This window comes from Pinus tabuliformis, chromosome 7, assembly GCF_031772625.1.
Source record: "Pinus tabuliformis cultivar Carrire ecotype Pingquan chromosome 7, CPIR1, whole genome shotgun sequence".
Taxonomy (NCBI): Eukaryota; Viridiplantae; Streptophyta; class Pinopsida; order Pinales; family Pinaceae; genus Pinus; species Pinus tabuliformis.
Genome location: NC_142293.1, coordinates 29,264,858 through 29,278,438, shown reverse-complemented (window position 1 = coordinate 29,278,438; position 13,581 = coordinate 29,264,858).

Below are 13,581 nucleotides of genomic sequence, written 5' to 3'. Positions count from 1 at the left end.
TATGTACAAGAGAAGTCATTCAGAGAATTCACCTGTGTCTCACCCACAACCATACATTTATACTCCATTCTTTCATGACCGCCGCCCTGAACTTTATATCAGCAAATCGTTTTCACCTCCATTAAAATCATTTGCTTCGTTCCATGTCATTGATGTGGGATTCATTAAGGCCCTCCTGTGACGGATCGCTTCTTGTCGACATCAGCTCATTATCCAAGAAGTTGATCTAGGAACACCCCATTCAGTACTTTGAAGCTTGCATGCCTCAATGGCAAGTTTCTCACTTGTGTGGTGTTCAACGCCAATTCCTTTATTCACACCACGTGAATTGTACTGCAGTACCTTGAGGGTCATTATCATTATCGGTGATTCCTCTCGCGCCTGTTAACAGCTTACATCATTGGTTGGTAATCAGGCGATGTCTTTCCATGTTTGACTCCAGAACAACTTTCACATGGATCGACTTGTACTTCGAGTGAAGATCGAACGAGATTGAAGACCCCGGATCTAGTTCCATCCATCCGGGCTGCGATATATATTCAGGGAAATAAAGACATGAAATGTACATCATTGTTGCACAGATAATCATCCAATCAAAAGGATGATGGCTCTATCAGAATCATCAGTCTACACTCAGACGATCGTTTGTCCTATGTACATGAAAATGAATTTATAAAGCTGAACATGGGAATGCCCGCCTCAGCTAGATCATGAAACTATTATGAAGATAATGTATTGTATTGTATCTTATTACAGGTCTCCTCCCAGCTTGAAAGAACTTCGGATCCTCATAATAAAGCATTTCACCCAACATCAAAAGATTAACGACCTCATGCTTTAGGGGGCAACTGTTATAGACATTTTTGGGCACTACAACCCCAAGCATGAAATGTCCATAAACCAAGGGCTCCTAAGTCCCTAAAAGTGTTGTTCTAGCCCCTAAAGGAACAAGGTCAGCAGATTACAGCTTCTCCCAAAAGTTCTCCATGAAAAACTGCTCAGAATTGGTCAAAACAGGATCATTTCAGCTGCTCCACTAGCCAAGTGCGTTGCATCTCACCTAAATACACTGTGTGGGTGCATTTCATTTCAAAAATCCCTTCTATGGGGTGCAATGGGCGAGAAATGACAAATGGCAGTGTCATTCCGTGAGGTGGAGAGGCAATGGAAGCTTCCAGAATCTTCTCCTATGACACTTGCCTCTCTGAATTCGACCAAGGATGAGTAAGAGATCATCAATCTCCAAGTGGAAGCAAGAACTATCAGAGGAAGACACTAATCAAATCATAAGCTGACTCATCTCCATTACAGATATCTATATATGGATCCCTCATCCCAGAGATCCAAAGGCTGGAATTTTGCATATTGTAAGGAATTGGTGTTGGTTTCTTGAGACAAACATCAGATTGTTGGGTGATCTAAGCTTTCTATGAGGTGAAGAGGGGCTTCCTTGCTGAGAGGTTGATGCTGGGTCAGAACAACTGGTTGTAACTCCTCTTGGCTCTTTCTTGTTTATCAATAAAAGCTATTCAAGTTTTCCTCCATGCTCTTGTGTCATTGATGTTTGCTATATTTGTATGGTCAATTTATATCTGATCCTAGATTGTTTATGATTATAGATCCATGTCTTTGTATAGTGCTATGCTACTGTGATCTTACAGGTACTTTGTGAAGCTAGGCGTGCAAGGGAGCAGGTAGCTAAAGACTATCAAAGAAGAGAGGAATCAAATCAGAAGATTAGCGCAAGACAGAGGTTGGTCTTTCTGTTCCTCTCTATCTATAATTCATAAAGGAAAAACTAAAGTAGCTTTTCTCTGTTTGTTTCTAAGGCAGCTGTCACACCTTAGTGGGATAGAGCAGTTCTATATAGACACTTTTCCCTGTAACACCTTGGACTTTCATTTTTCTTTGTTAGGAACACTTAGACTTAGAAGTCTATCCAAAATCTTTTTTGGATCAATATGATTCTTAGGAAACAGGAGACAATCACATATAATTTTGTATATATATATATATATATATATATATATATATATATATATATATTGTTATATATGATAAACAACTTGGGTTGGTTCATTCATCTAAAGGTATAAGCTATGTATTTTTGGTACTTCTTCACATATACAACTCATAGAAATATCTGTATAAATTAGTGGGGTTCAAGTAATTCAAGGACCTACAATTAAATTAGCTTTGGAAGAGAAATGAGAGAAGATAAGGAGATACAGCAACTAATCACATAGAGCTTGAAGCATCAAGAGTTCTACACTTATCACATAGAGCTTGAAGCATCAAGAATTTCTACACTTATTTGAGTTACAGGTAGACATAATGGACAAAATATATATTGGGTGTGATGTTTCATGGAGCTCAATTTTAAAGGTGTAATCTCAACAATCCATACAGGCATATGCATTATCAAGTCAATACAAACGAATCTGTAAGAATGTATGAAACATTTCTAGCAGCTACAATTACATGAATTTAGAGAGGAAACATGAACATAATAGAATTTAACAAAGGGATGACATATCGTAGCACTTGAAGGAGGAATCACCACCATTTTCTTAATATTATGAAAGACACATATCATAAAGTCATACAGTTTTCAAAATAACATGTAGTTTTTCTTTAGGATTTTGAACCTTTGTGAAGTGTTGCTTCCCCCTATTTATCTAGAGAGGGTAGAATTGAATAGTGATTACAACAAAATATCTCAGCTGTCAGATCGACTAGCTATCTCAACCTGGGATGGCTTTGTGGCCTAAAAATGGCTACAAAAATTAATTGCTTCAATAAATGGTGACACATCAAAAGAAAACAAAATAATTCAATCGATTGGATGAACACGCCAATAAAATATCTCCATTCCCATCCCTGTGATCGCCTTTGTTTCAGGTTGTTGCTTGCCCACGGTCTGGTCAGCTATGTCACTGAGTCAATTCCCATCGCTTCTGGCTTTACTGCTTGGGTCATTCGTTCTTCAAAACTAGGAGCGGTCAACTATAAATTTAATGCCATAGTACAGAATCATAGGTCGCTTGGGTGGTACTTCATCTTCCCTTTGCGTGGAGTACCATGTTGGATCATCGAGCCCTCCTCACCTTCCATGTCTTCATTTACTCTGTATTCTTCGACCTTGGTTTCATGTCACAACTGGCCTTTTGGGTCAACCCATGTCAATTTTGAATGTTGCACCTCCTTTCTTGAATGCCTCAGCTGCCGACCCACCATGCCTTTAAAGCTTTGTGTTACTTCATCGCAGATCTATCATGTCGGGGTTTTCTATTAAATGGTCCTTACGGGACGGGAGTACCTCCCCTTAACAATTGTGATCATTGATATGCGGGATTGGGCCCACCCAGGATATCGCAATCGACCATTACATAGTATTACCTTTGTTTGCCCTGTTTGGTGGTCGTGCTGATGGATATATGCCTAAAAATACCCTCGTCGTCCCAGTGAGCAGAAGCAAAATAGACGTCTTAATGCTTGTTGACTTGAGCCATTGATTCAGGTTCATTCAACCTGGGTCGTTGATCCAGGCATGTTGGTATCACAATCGCAATACATGAGAGGGCCCTTTTAACACATTTCTTAGTGCTTGGCGATTGTCCGGGCATGAAACTTCAATAAGGCGTGATATATAAAATATCGCATCTGGGAGAGTTCCCACACATCGCAATTGCAAACTGGAAGGGACTTTGACTTGTGCAAGGAAAGGATTATCGCAATCGATGAGAAGGAGTGGTGACGGGTGGATATGGAAATCGACAGGGAAACATTGTGATATGTGATATCGGCGAAGGAGTGATTCCATCGCAATCGGCGAGGAGTGGTGGTGGGCGGATATGTATCACAAAAATGGAAGGGGCCGATAACGATTATGATTTTGTGGGTCCTGATGCTTAAAGAGGGTTTTTTCATGATTTCTAAATGTCTTAAAACATTTCAAAGGGGAATGGGAAACACGACTAGATTTGGGTATGCAAAAGGATTTCGGCTAGAGTTAAAAATGGGTCACTATTCTTCCTCCTCTCTATTCTTTTTCCCTCTTCATACAGCTGGAACTCTATTTTCATAAGGTGACAACAACCCCTAAGGAAAACAAAAACTCTTGGAAGCCACAAATAATGGGGTGCACTACTTGGGTGTGGCACTGATGGCGGATATGAACCCGATGGTTTGAGTTTTTCAGTGTTTGGTACCTTGGCCTTATTTGTATTCAATATTGGATATGTACCTATATTGAATAACACATTGCCATAGTGGAGTCATGGCCCCAACTCGGTGGTGACCAATTGCTGAGAGAGCTGGAGCAACATATTTATCGTTGGGTGGTATGTATGAGGCCTAAAACCAGGCAAAAAATTTTACTATATAAGTGGCCAACATCCTTATGTTGTTTACAGTTTATGATTCTCATGCCTATTATTATGTTATTTTTTGTTATGTTATATACATGTCATTATGCTTTTGTGATCTTAGCATATTTATGGGTGGCATTACCCTTGGTCGTGCTATCAATTTGTTACAGCAAGAGTCATTTGGAACATTCATGGACATATATTATCATCCATGAATGAGTTAGATGAACACCATAGATGATAAATCATTATCTGAGTTGCAATATCTTTACTAGGCTTTCCATTAAATTTGGAAATGTCAACAAGAAACTTAGGTGAGACCACTGACCATGTAGGATTTTTCTTGATGGTATTATTCGTGAGATTGGATATATCAAGAATTAAAAGTCACCAAGAAAGGTGATTTGAATGAATTCTAAGGAGGAGGTGGTACCCCATGAGTCCCATATGGATTATATGATCCCTCCATAGAATTGTTTCCAATGGTTGAGGGTATTCCTGAGGAAGTGAGGTTACTACAGGGGTTGTCTTCAAGACCCATAGTGAAAGTGTAAGGGCTATTTCCTCTATGCATTGAATCCCCAATGGAAAAAGGGTTCCCAAAAGGTTATTGACTTTAAGGAACAAAGGGTGGACCAGAGGGAAAACCCCTCGAATAAAAAATATGACTTTAGAAGTTATCTCCCCAAGGATAAAATGTGCTACTAGGGATGTTATCCCTAGCCCCTTAATTATTCTAAGGAAATGGGAAATTCCTTTCAAAAGGTGGTCTTCCCAAAGGTTGACTTCCCCATGGAATGATGAACCCACTAGAAATGTTGATGGCCCCGAATATGTTAGGGAATGGCATAAAACTTATGTTATTATTACAACCAAAAGGGAACTCGACATTGGGTGTAAACAAACTACCTACAAAGATACTAGGACCAAGGGATGGACCCATTGACTTGGACATAGGTGAAGGGTTTGAAATTTAAATAATGGACATGGGTACACTACCCATAGATGTGTTATAACCTCCACCTGATGTAAATAGAGGAACCATGGCAATGTTGTCAAGTAATCTATACTAGATGTAACAAATGGTGGAAATAACAATCTTGGATTTGATTGCCAGTAAGAGAATATGGTTTGAGAAGGAGTGGTGGAGACAAGAATTGTGGTAATAGAAGATGGCATGGAAGTTGCGTCGGGCCCACTATAGTGACACTAGGGGTGGACACATTAGGCCCTTTCATATGGTGTACACTAGCCACAATGGACTCTTGGTAAAAATCATTTGATTAAAAATATCGAGCCAAATTTACACCCCCGCCACAAAATATGGGTGAAGAGATATGGGTTATGGAACTATGAGAACGAGATGGTAGATTTTCATTAACCACTTCATGTATTATGTGTTCCACTACCTAAGAACCAATCATAGTGGCCCCTTATATGGGTAACTCCAAGCCTAAGTCAGTTATGGGGTTAATCTTATGTTTATGAAGGGGTGGACCCTCCTCATCAAGGGGAAATCCCTAAAGACGATGAGAATGATGTGGACTAAACTCAACCATCGTAAAAATAAAAGTTTTACGCAACAATAAAAGAGTAACGCATAAGACCAACTAGATTTGAACAAACAACACACACCTAGCAAATATAAGATAAAATCAAGAAAACCAAGTGGATCAAAAGGAACTTCCCTCAGTTGGAGCTTGGTCTATGAGGGCCCAAGTCAATTGTGAAGATACAAATGGGATAGTTATCCTACCCTCCTACTTAACATCTCAATGTTTGGTGCAAGTATTCTTAGTTATGTGTAAGCACCATCTAGAGGATATGATATGGACTTATGCAGGAACGCAACAGAATACAAACATAAACATAAATAGGGAGATGTAGCATAAATAAATCTTCATTTCATTAATATCAAAGAACTGAAAGATGCTTACATACAATGATCTAAAATGGTCATAAGTTAAAACTGATGTAGAATTGATTAGCCATTAATGAATTGATTGTTAACTGAAAGTGCAGAAATCGAGAGAACTGCTTGAGAAGAAAGACTTTATGACAACGGATAAAACATAAGTAAGATGTAAACTAGCAATGAAAATAGAAAATACACAGCAATACCAGATAGCAAAATTGATTACCGAGTTCGTCCTTGATGGACTACGTCTCCGGGTCCGCTTTCAAGATGGGCGACCGCTTTATTAGGATTGAAACCAAGGAGGTCGATTACACAGAGAATTAACCAGACTGAATGTGCACACGGGAACTTCTGATCACTGTCATAAGGAAGCTCTCTGAACCAACTTTCCAATGCTTGTCATGGTTCCCAATTCCAACTCCTAATGCTCCTGTTACACTGAAAACAAAATAGCCTCTCACTTCCAGAATCTGCATACCAAAACTCAAAAACCACTCTAATGCACTTCAATAAGAAAATTACCTTTTAAAATCCTGCAAAAACACTCAAACTTCCTCAGGCTAAATTTGGGATGAATAAACTACATTCTGGGGTTGTTTTGGGTCTCAGTCTAGTCATGAACTAACACCTAGGATAAGGTTCACAGTCTTCGAATTAATATTTAAACAACTTTATAACAAAAACCCATTTTTAAACTTTATAATGAAGTGAACCCACTAGCGACTTGCTAACCGGGCCGAGGAGGTTGACCACCCGCATGTGAACAGGGTGGTCTAATTTATTTTTTTCCATCTATTGGTTTATCCCCCTAGCGGTTCTGGTTGGCGGTCTGCGGTGTGCCATGTGACAACACATCTCCCCGGCGGTTTCGGCAGACAATCTGTTGTGGTTACACATTGCGGTTTTCCATTGTTCACATGTCACCGCAACCTCTGAAGGTTTATCCTCTGTGCGGTAAGGCTATTTAATAACCTCCGCTGCAAACTCTAACCCGGTTGTTAACATATCCGGTCACATGAACCTTAACCCCTCGCAGTTCCGACGCGGTTTTAAGCCGGTAGTTAGAGACCTGTGGGTTGTTTGTAATGTTTTTACAATGTATTAAGTGTTGCACCATGGCCGAAAGGTTGTAGTGTTAGGGTTTAGGTTCCTAGGTGTAGGTTAAGCTTTGTCCACCATAGGTATGTAGAGCTAGGTGTTAGGCTTAGGTTTTTAGTACAATATAGAAGTCTTTAGACTTTTGCACATCATAAAAAAAACACACACACACACACACTTTTATAATAATTTGTCACAATGTGACATCAAACCCATAAAGCACAACACTGAACCAAACACTACTGATGAAGATTGAACGATGCCCATAACTGCATGTTGACGATGAACCAACCTGTGTAACTGATCTAACAAGATCCTCCTAGATCATACAGAATGGAAATAAACTAGCTTGGGCGATGGTAGCTTATCTCTTAGAAGATATGTGGCAGTTACATGCCTCTCAATTTTGTTCCAATTAGGCTCAAGGGCCTTTTTTTATTATTATTGAACAACAAAGGGAAACCTTAAACAATCAAAACCCTTACCATAGGATATGGAACATGAAGAGTTTCTGGGCCTTGTTGGGGATAGTTAGGTAGCCCACTACTCAAGGTCGTAACTTGGTCATATGATCTTCATTTGGTGCATACGATACCTTGTTAGAAATATCTCTCTGGGTATTATAGGATTTTTTTTTAGATCATGGCTACAATATTGTTGTTGACCTCAAAAAAATGTTGTTTAGGGGGTGAAAACAACTTTGGAAGTTTAGAACCCAAAAAACTACTAAAAATAGTAAATGTTGTTATAATTAAGGAAACTGATGAAATTGTCTAGATGTCTAAGTGGAATAAGTGGGTGGCCACCAATATTCACCTGGATCGGTCCTCCCCCCTTAGGAATAAATGGTTCCCATTGTGTGCAAAGCCTCCATGAGGTGAGAAATTTTTGTTGAATGTGGTCCTTGGTGAGCCACTTGCCTTGGTGAAGGAGTTGGCCTACTTTGAAAACTCGAAATAGTTGGATCCTCTACTGGCGAGTGTTCTTGATCTATGTGTCCATGATCTTATCAATTGTGTCTTCAATACAAGTTGGGTTGAGTTTTGTTGGTGTCAATTGCTCAGCAACATTGGTTGTGTCCAACAATGGGAGAAAGTATGGTCGTAGTCAGTCTGCATTGAATATTGGGTGCAGGACAAGGAGCGGCGAAATGTTGAGCTCAAAGGCATTGTCCCCTATATTCTTAATGATGGTGTAAGTCCCATATCAGAGTGGGCGAAGCTTACGGTGGGGCCTGGTGAGGTGATCCTTTTGAAAATGTAACCAAACTTTGTCGCCCACCTAGAACTTATGTGGCACCCGATTTTTATCATGACCTTGCTTGTACCTAGAATTTCCTATGTCTAATATGTCATGGAACTATTGGTGGATGTGTTGAATGTGCTCAATGAAGTTGTTAGCCCTGTCACCTTTGGACTATACATGAGTCGAATAAGCTTGAGGAGTTGCAAATGGTATGGCAACATCAATGGGGCATAGTGGTTGGAATCTGAGTCCCACCTAAAAGGGGTAGTGTCTAGTTGAGCTATAGAGAGGTTTGTTGTAGTTGTGTTGGACATAGGGGAGGCTCTCATCCCATTAGCGTGGGTGCTTTGGGTTGTACATTCATAGGATGTAAATGATCATCCTGTTGATGACCTTTTTTTGGCCATCAGTTGGGCGTGAAAGGTTGTGGACTTAATGAGCTTGGTATATAACAACAACCAAAGGCTTGAACAAAATTCTCTTAGGAACCGCTTGTCCCGATCTGAGATAATGGACTGTGGGATCCCAAAGTGTACCCATACTCGTTCAAAGAAGATTTTGGCAGTGGCTTCTATTGTGATACTCTTCTTGCAAGCCGCTAGAATGGCCATCTTAGAGAATTTATTAATGACCATGAAAACAAAGTCATTTCCATGCTTGGTAGAAGGAAGGGCCGACATGTAATCCATGGCGATGGATTCCTATGGTTGACTAGGATTAGGCAGAGTGGTATACAAGCCTTGCATCTTGACTGTAGGTTTGGCAATGGTGCAGGCAGTGTAGGATCAAATGTATTTCCCAGCATCTTGTCAAAGGATTAGCCAATTAAAATGCCTTTTCAGCACTACCATTATTTTATCTACCCCAAAATGTCCAACAACTCAACTATAGTGCACCTCCAAAATCATATTGGAAGACTTGCTTGAAGTAACACAAAGGTGACCCAAGTGGCATAACAGTGTGTCCTGGATGTGAAAGTTTGGAACATTGTTACCTTCTAAGAGCATCTGGTATGTGGTATTGAATTCAAGATCACTCTTGTAAAGATGTGGCCATCCAGAAGTCTCATCTCCACAAGAGTTGATCACAGTGGTCAGTGCCATAATTGACAGTTGATTGAGGCAATCTACAACATTATCGATGTTTCCCTTCTTGTACTTAATGTTCAACTGGGATTGTTGCAAATATGTGGACCATTTTAGATTGGGATCATTATGCAACTTCCCTTGTGTTTGTATGAGCTACAAGGGTTGGTGGTTTGTGTGGATGATCATTTCCTTCCCTAGAATGTAATGCTTCCATTGTCAATAGGCTTATATAATGGAATACATCTCCTTTTCATAGGTGGGATACTTTTAGACTATATCTGAAAGTGTCTCACTGTGTTATGCCATCAAATGCCCCTGGTAGGTAAGAACTACACCAATAGCATAGTTGGAGGCATTTGTCTCAATTTCGAATGGTTGTTGTAGGTCTAGTAAAGAAAGCATTGGTGTCGAGAAGAGGTGATGCTTCAACTTGGAAAACACTTTTTGTTGGGATTCAGACCAAAAGAAATTTTCTTTGGCTCCTCCCTTAGTGACTTGACTCAAAGGTTAAGTGATATGAGAGAATCCCAACACAAACCTACGATAGAAATTGGCAAGACCCAAAAAGTTGTGGAGCTCTATTAGAGTGGTTGGGGCTGGCCAATCTCGAATAACTTGTATCTTGGTTGGCTCCACATACATATCCTGCTCATCAAATATGTACCCCATATATTGAACCTAGCCCATACCAAAAATTCATTTCTCCAAATTGGCACATAGTTTGTGTTGTCGCGGGATTTGCAGGACAGATCGAATATGGTGTATATGCTCTTCCCAACTCTGGCTGAAGATCAAGATGTCGTCCAGGTACACTACCACAAACAATCTGGTTGAGAGCCGAAATATTTTGTCCATCAACCACATGAAGGTTGCGGGGGCCTTCACCAACCAGAAAGGCATGACTAGTCATTCAAAAAGGTCATCCTTGGATTTGAAGGTAGTCTTCCACACATTGGAGGGTTCAATTGGTACCTTGTGATAACTGAACTTCAAGTCAATATTTTTGAAATATGTGACCCCCTTGAGCTCGTCCAGAAGGTCATCAATCCATGGGATTGGATATCTATTCTAGATAGTGATCTTATTCAGCACCTGATAGTCAATACAGAGCCTCCATGTGTTTTACTTCTTTTGTACCAACACAATCGGGCTCCCACAAGGTGATGAACTTGGACCGATGTGCCCTTTCTACAATATCTCCTAAATCAGCCTCTTGATTTCATATTGGGTAGCGACACACTTGGGGCCAGATCGATGGAGTGCATGACCTGACGATGTAGGGGTACCCCTATGGGTGAGGTGAAAATGTCCCTGTACTCCTCCACGACCTTGTCCATCTATTATTGTTGTATGGAGGAGCCCTATCAAGAGGCCATGGATATGGCCACAATCTTCCTCTTGTCCTAAGGGAAAATCACAAGGAAGACAAATTTCTTAGTCTGGGAAATGATCTTACTACATTGTTTAGTAGAGATCAAAGAAAGGGCAATAGGTGGCGCTACCTCTGGTATCCTGTACAATTTCTGACCCAAAGTAATAATAACAGAATGAGGTCTAGATTCATATACATCATGATTCTTACATAGGTATGGCTGACCTAATAAAACATCGCATACTTCCAGAGGGGAAACGTCACACAATACCTCGTCTGCAAAGTTCTTGATGCTATAAGGTAGGTAGCACTACTGGTTCACATGGAGATCTTGCTCTTGGTGGAGCCACCCGATGGTGTATGGTTTGGGTGTGATGTTGTTTCCATCTTCAACCTCTTAATGACCTCGACTAAGATCAATTTTTTTTGGCTCCCGTTGTCAATGATGAACTACACCGATGAACCCTTTACCCACATCTGTGAGTGGAATAGGTGATCCCCCTCCTTTAGATCCTTAGGTTCTGCCTTTTGGAGCTTGGTGGTGGCTATCATCGCAGTGGGCTCGGCATAAATGATCTATTTTCCCTTTTCAGATCCCTTTATGGGTTTTGGCTTGGATTTATAGCACGCATCTGTCTTTTAAGTCTTTTAGATCGACCACAAGCACCTCCTTTGCATGACATTCGTTCATGTTAAGAGTGGGAGTTTTATGGAACTCACACCACTTGTCAGTGTCCTTCTTGAACTTCCCATTATTCTTGGCTTACTACTTCAAGGAGTTGTCCTAGGGGATCATGGCCTAACTCTACCCTTTGCTTTGTGGATTGGGGTGCCTTTTCTCTGCTTTGGGTTTGCATATCCAAAGTATCTCTTCATTTGCTTAAATTTAAGCTCAATATTGGAAGCATATCATATGTTGCACAAAGCAAGGAGATGTCCAGGAACTCCATTTCCCCTTGAATGTATTTTTGCAAGCAACTGTGGTACTTGAGCACCAGATGTTTCTCGAAATATTTGATACCAAACTTTGTGCACAAGGTATGGAAAAAATTCGCCAAATCATGCACATCTAGATCCCTTTGTTTTCACAGCGTAGTCCATTGTACGTATTTGTCCTAATAGCTACCTAGGGGGTAATATTTCTCATTGATGATGTCTCACAAATAATTCCAAGTGGGTGTGACTGAAAAAATTGAGGGTTCTCTCTCATCTCTCTGTTCATAGTAGGCTTCCCACCAGTGCTTGACATGGAGGGAAACTTTAACGAGTGTAAAAATAATCTTTTCGCAATTGGAAAAATCATAAACCAAAAAAATGTCCTTCTAACATATTTAACCATCTATCTACCGCATTTCCATCTATCTGGCCTTTAAATATGGGTATGTCAATGTTGACTTGTACCTTGAAGGGAGTGGCACCTCCAGAGTGGTTGTCAGATATGAGTGAGTTTTGACCAAGATTTTTCCCAAGTATAGTAGGCATGCCCCACTTACCATCACCTGTGTAATCTCCTTGATATTATGGATAATAAGGTTACCACTTATAACCAACCAACTGGGGGGGAATAATCGTGGGTTGGGTCCACACACAAAGGCAATGTATCAAGCCTGCAACCTCCCAAACGAGACCCCCATATGTCGATAAACCACACCAAAACTACCAAATATCACTCCACTAATCCCAATGTGACCTTGTGTTTGACCCTTGTGTTAGAAAGGTTTTCCAAGCAATATATGATTGCAAATGGAGTTGAACTCCCTAACTTAAGGTTCTAGTGTTTGTTTTATGGCCTTTGAGAGTGTCATATTCAAACCATTCCAAAGCCCTGAAATCCTAAGCTAATATGAGTGTACTACTAAAGAAAATAAAAATGTCTAGTTAATTTTATTATCATAACTTTTTAGGGCTCTTGATTAAGCGAGAGGTGGTGTTGATTTGACTCTTCATAGAAAGGTTCAAGATATGCTTATGCAAAATTTTACTTTTGATGAAGCCTATTTAGAGTAGGATAAGATATTTTCATTGCATAGGTGAAATGCAAGTCCTTACTACACCCTCTTTTATCATAGTGAGCATTCACAAATAAATCTAGAAATGAAACACGTAAATAAACCAAGAAAATCCAAAGAAAAAGGAAAAGAAAACACCCAAAATCATGAAATCATACCTACAAGTAAGCATGTATTTGGAATATAAATTTGATGACTCAACACACTCACTAGGATAAGACTAAACAAAAATTATATAGGACAATGGTAGCAAAGTTAAACTTAGCCCCATTGCCTTAGCAAGGAATCAAACCCAAGACTAGGTTCAAGACCCTAAATATGGCTTCAAACCCACTTATTTTAAGTGAATATTAGGGTAAATGATTGAGAATAGACTCTAAGGGAATAGATCCAAGATTGACTTGATCTCTGGACTCAGGAGTCTGTGGGAAAAGTGAAAAATATCCAAAGAGAGCCACAAAAGCCTCTTGGAGTGCTTCAA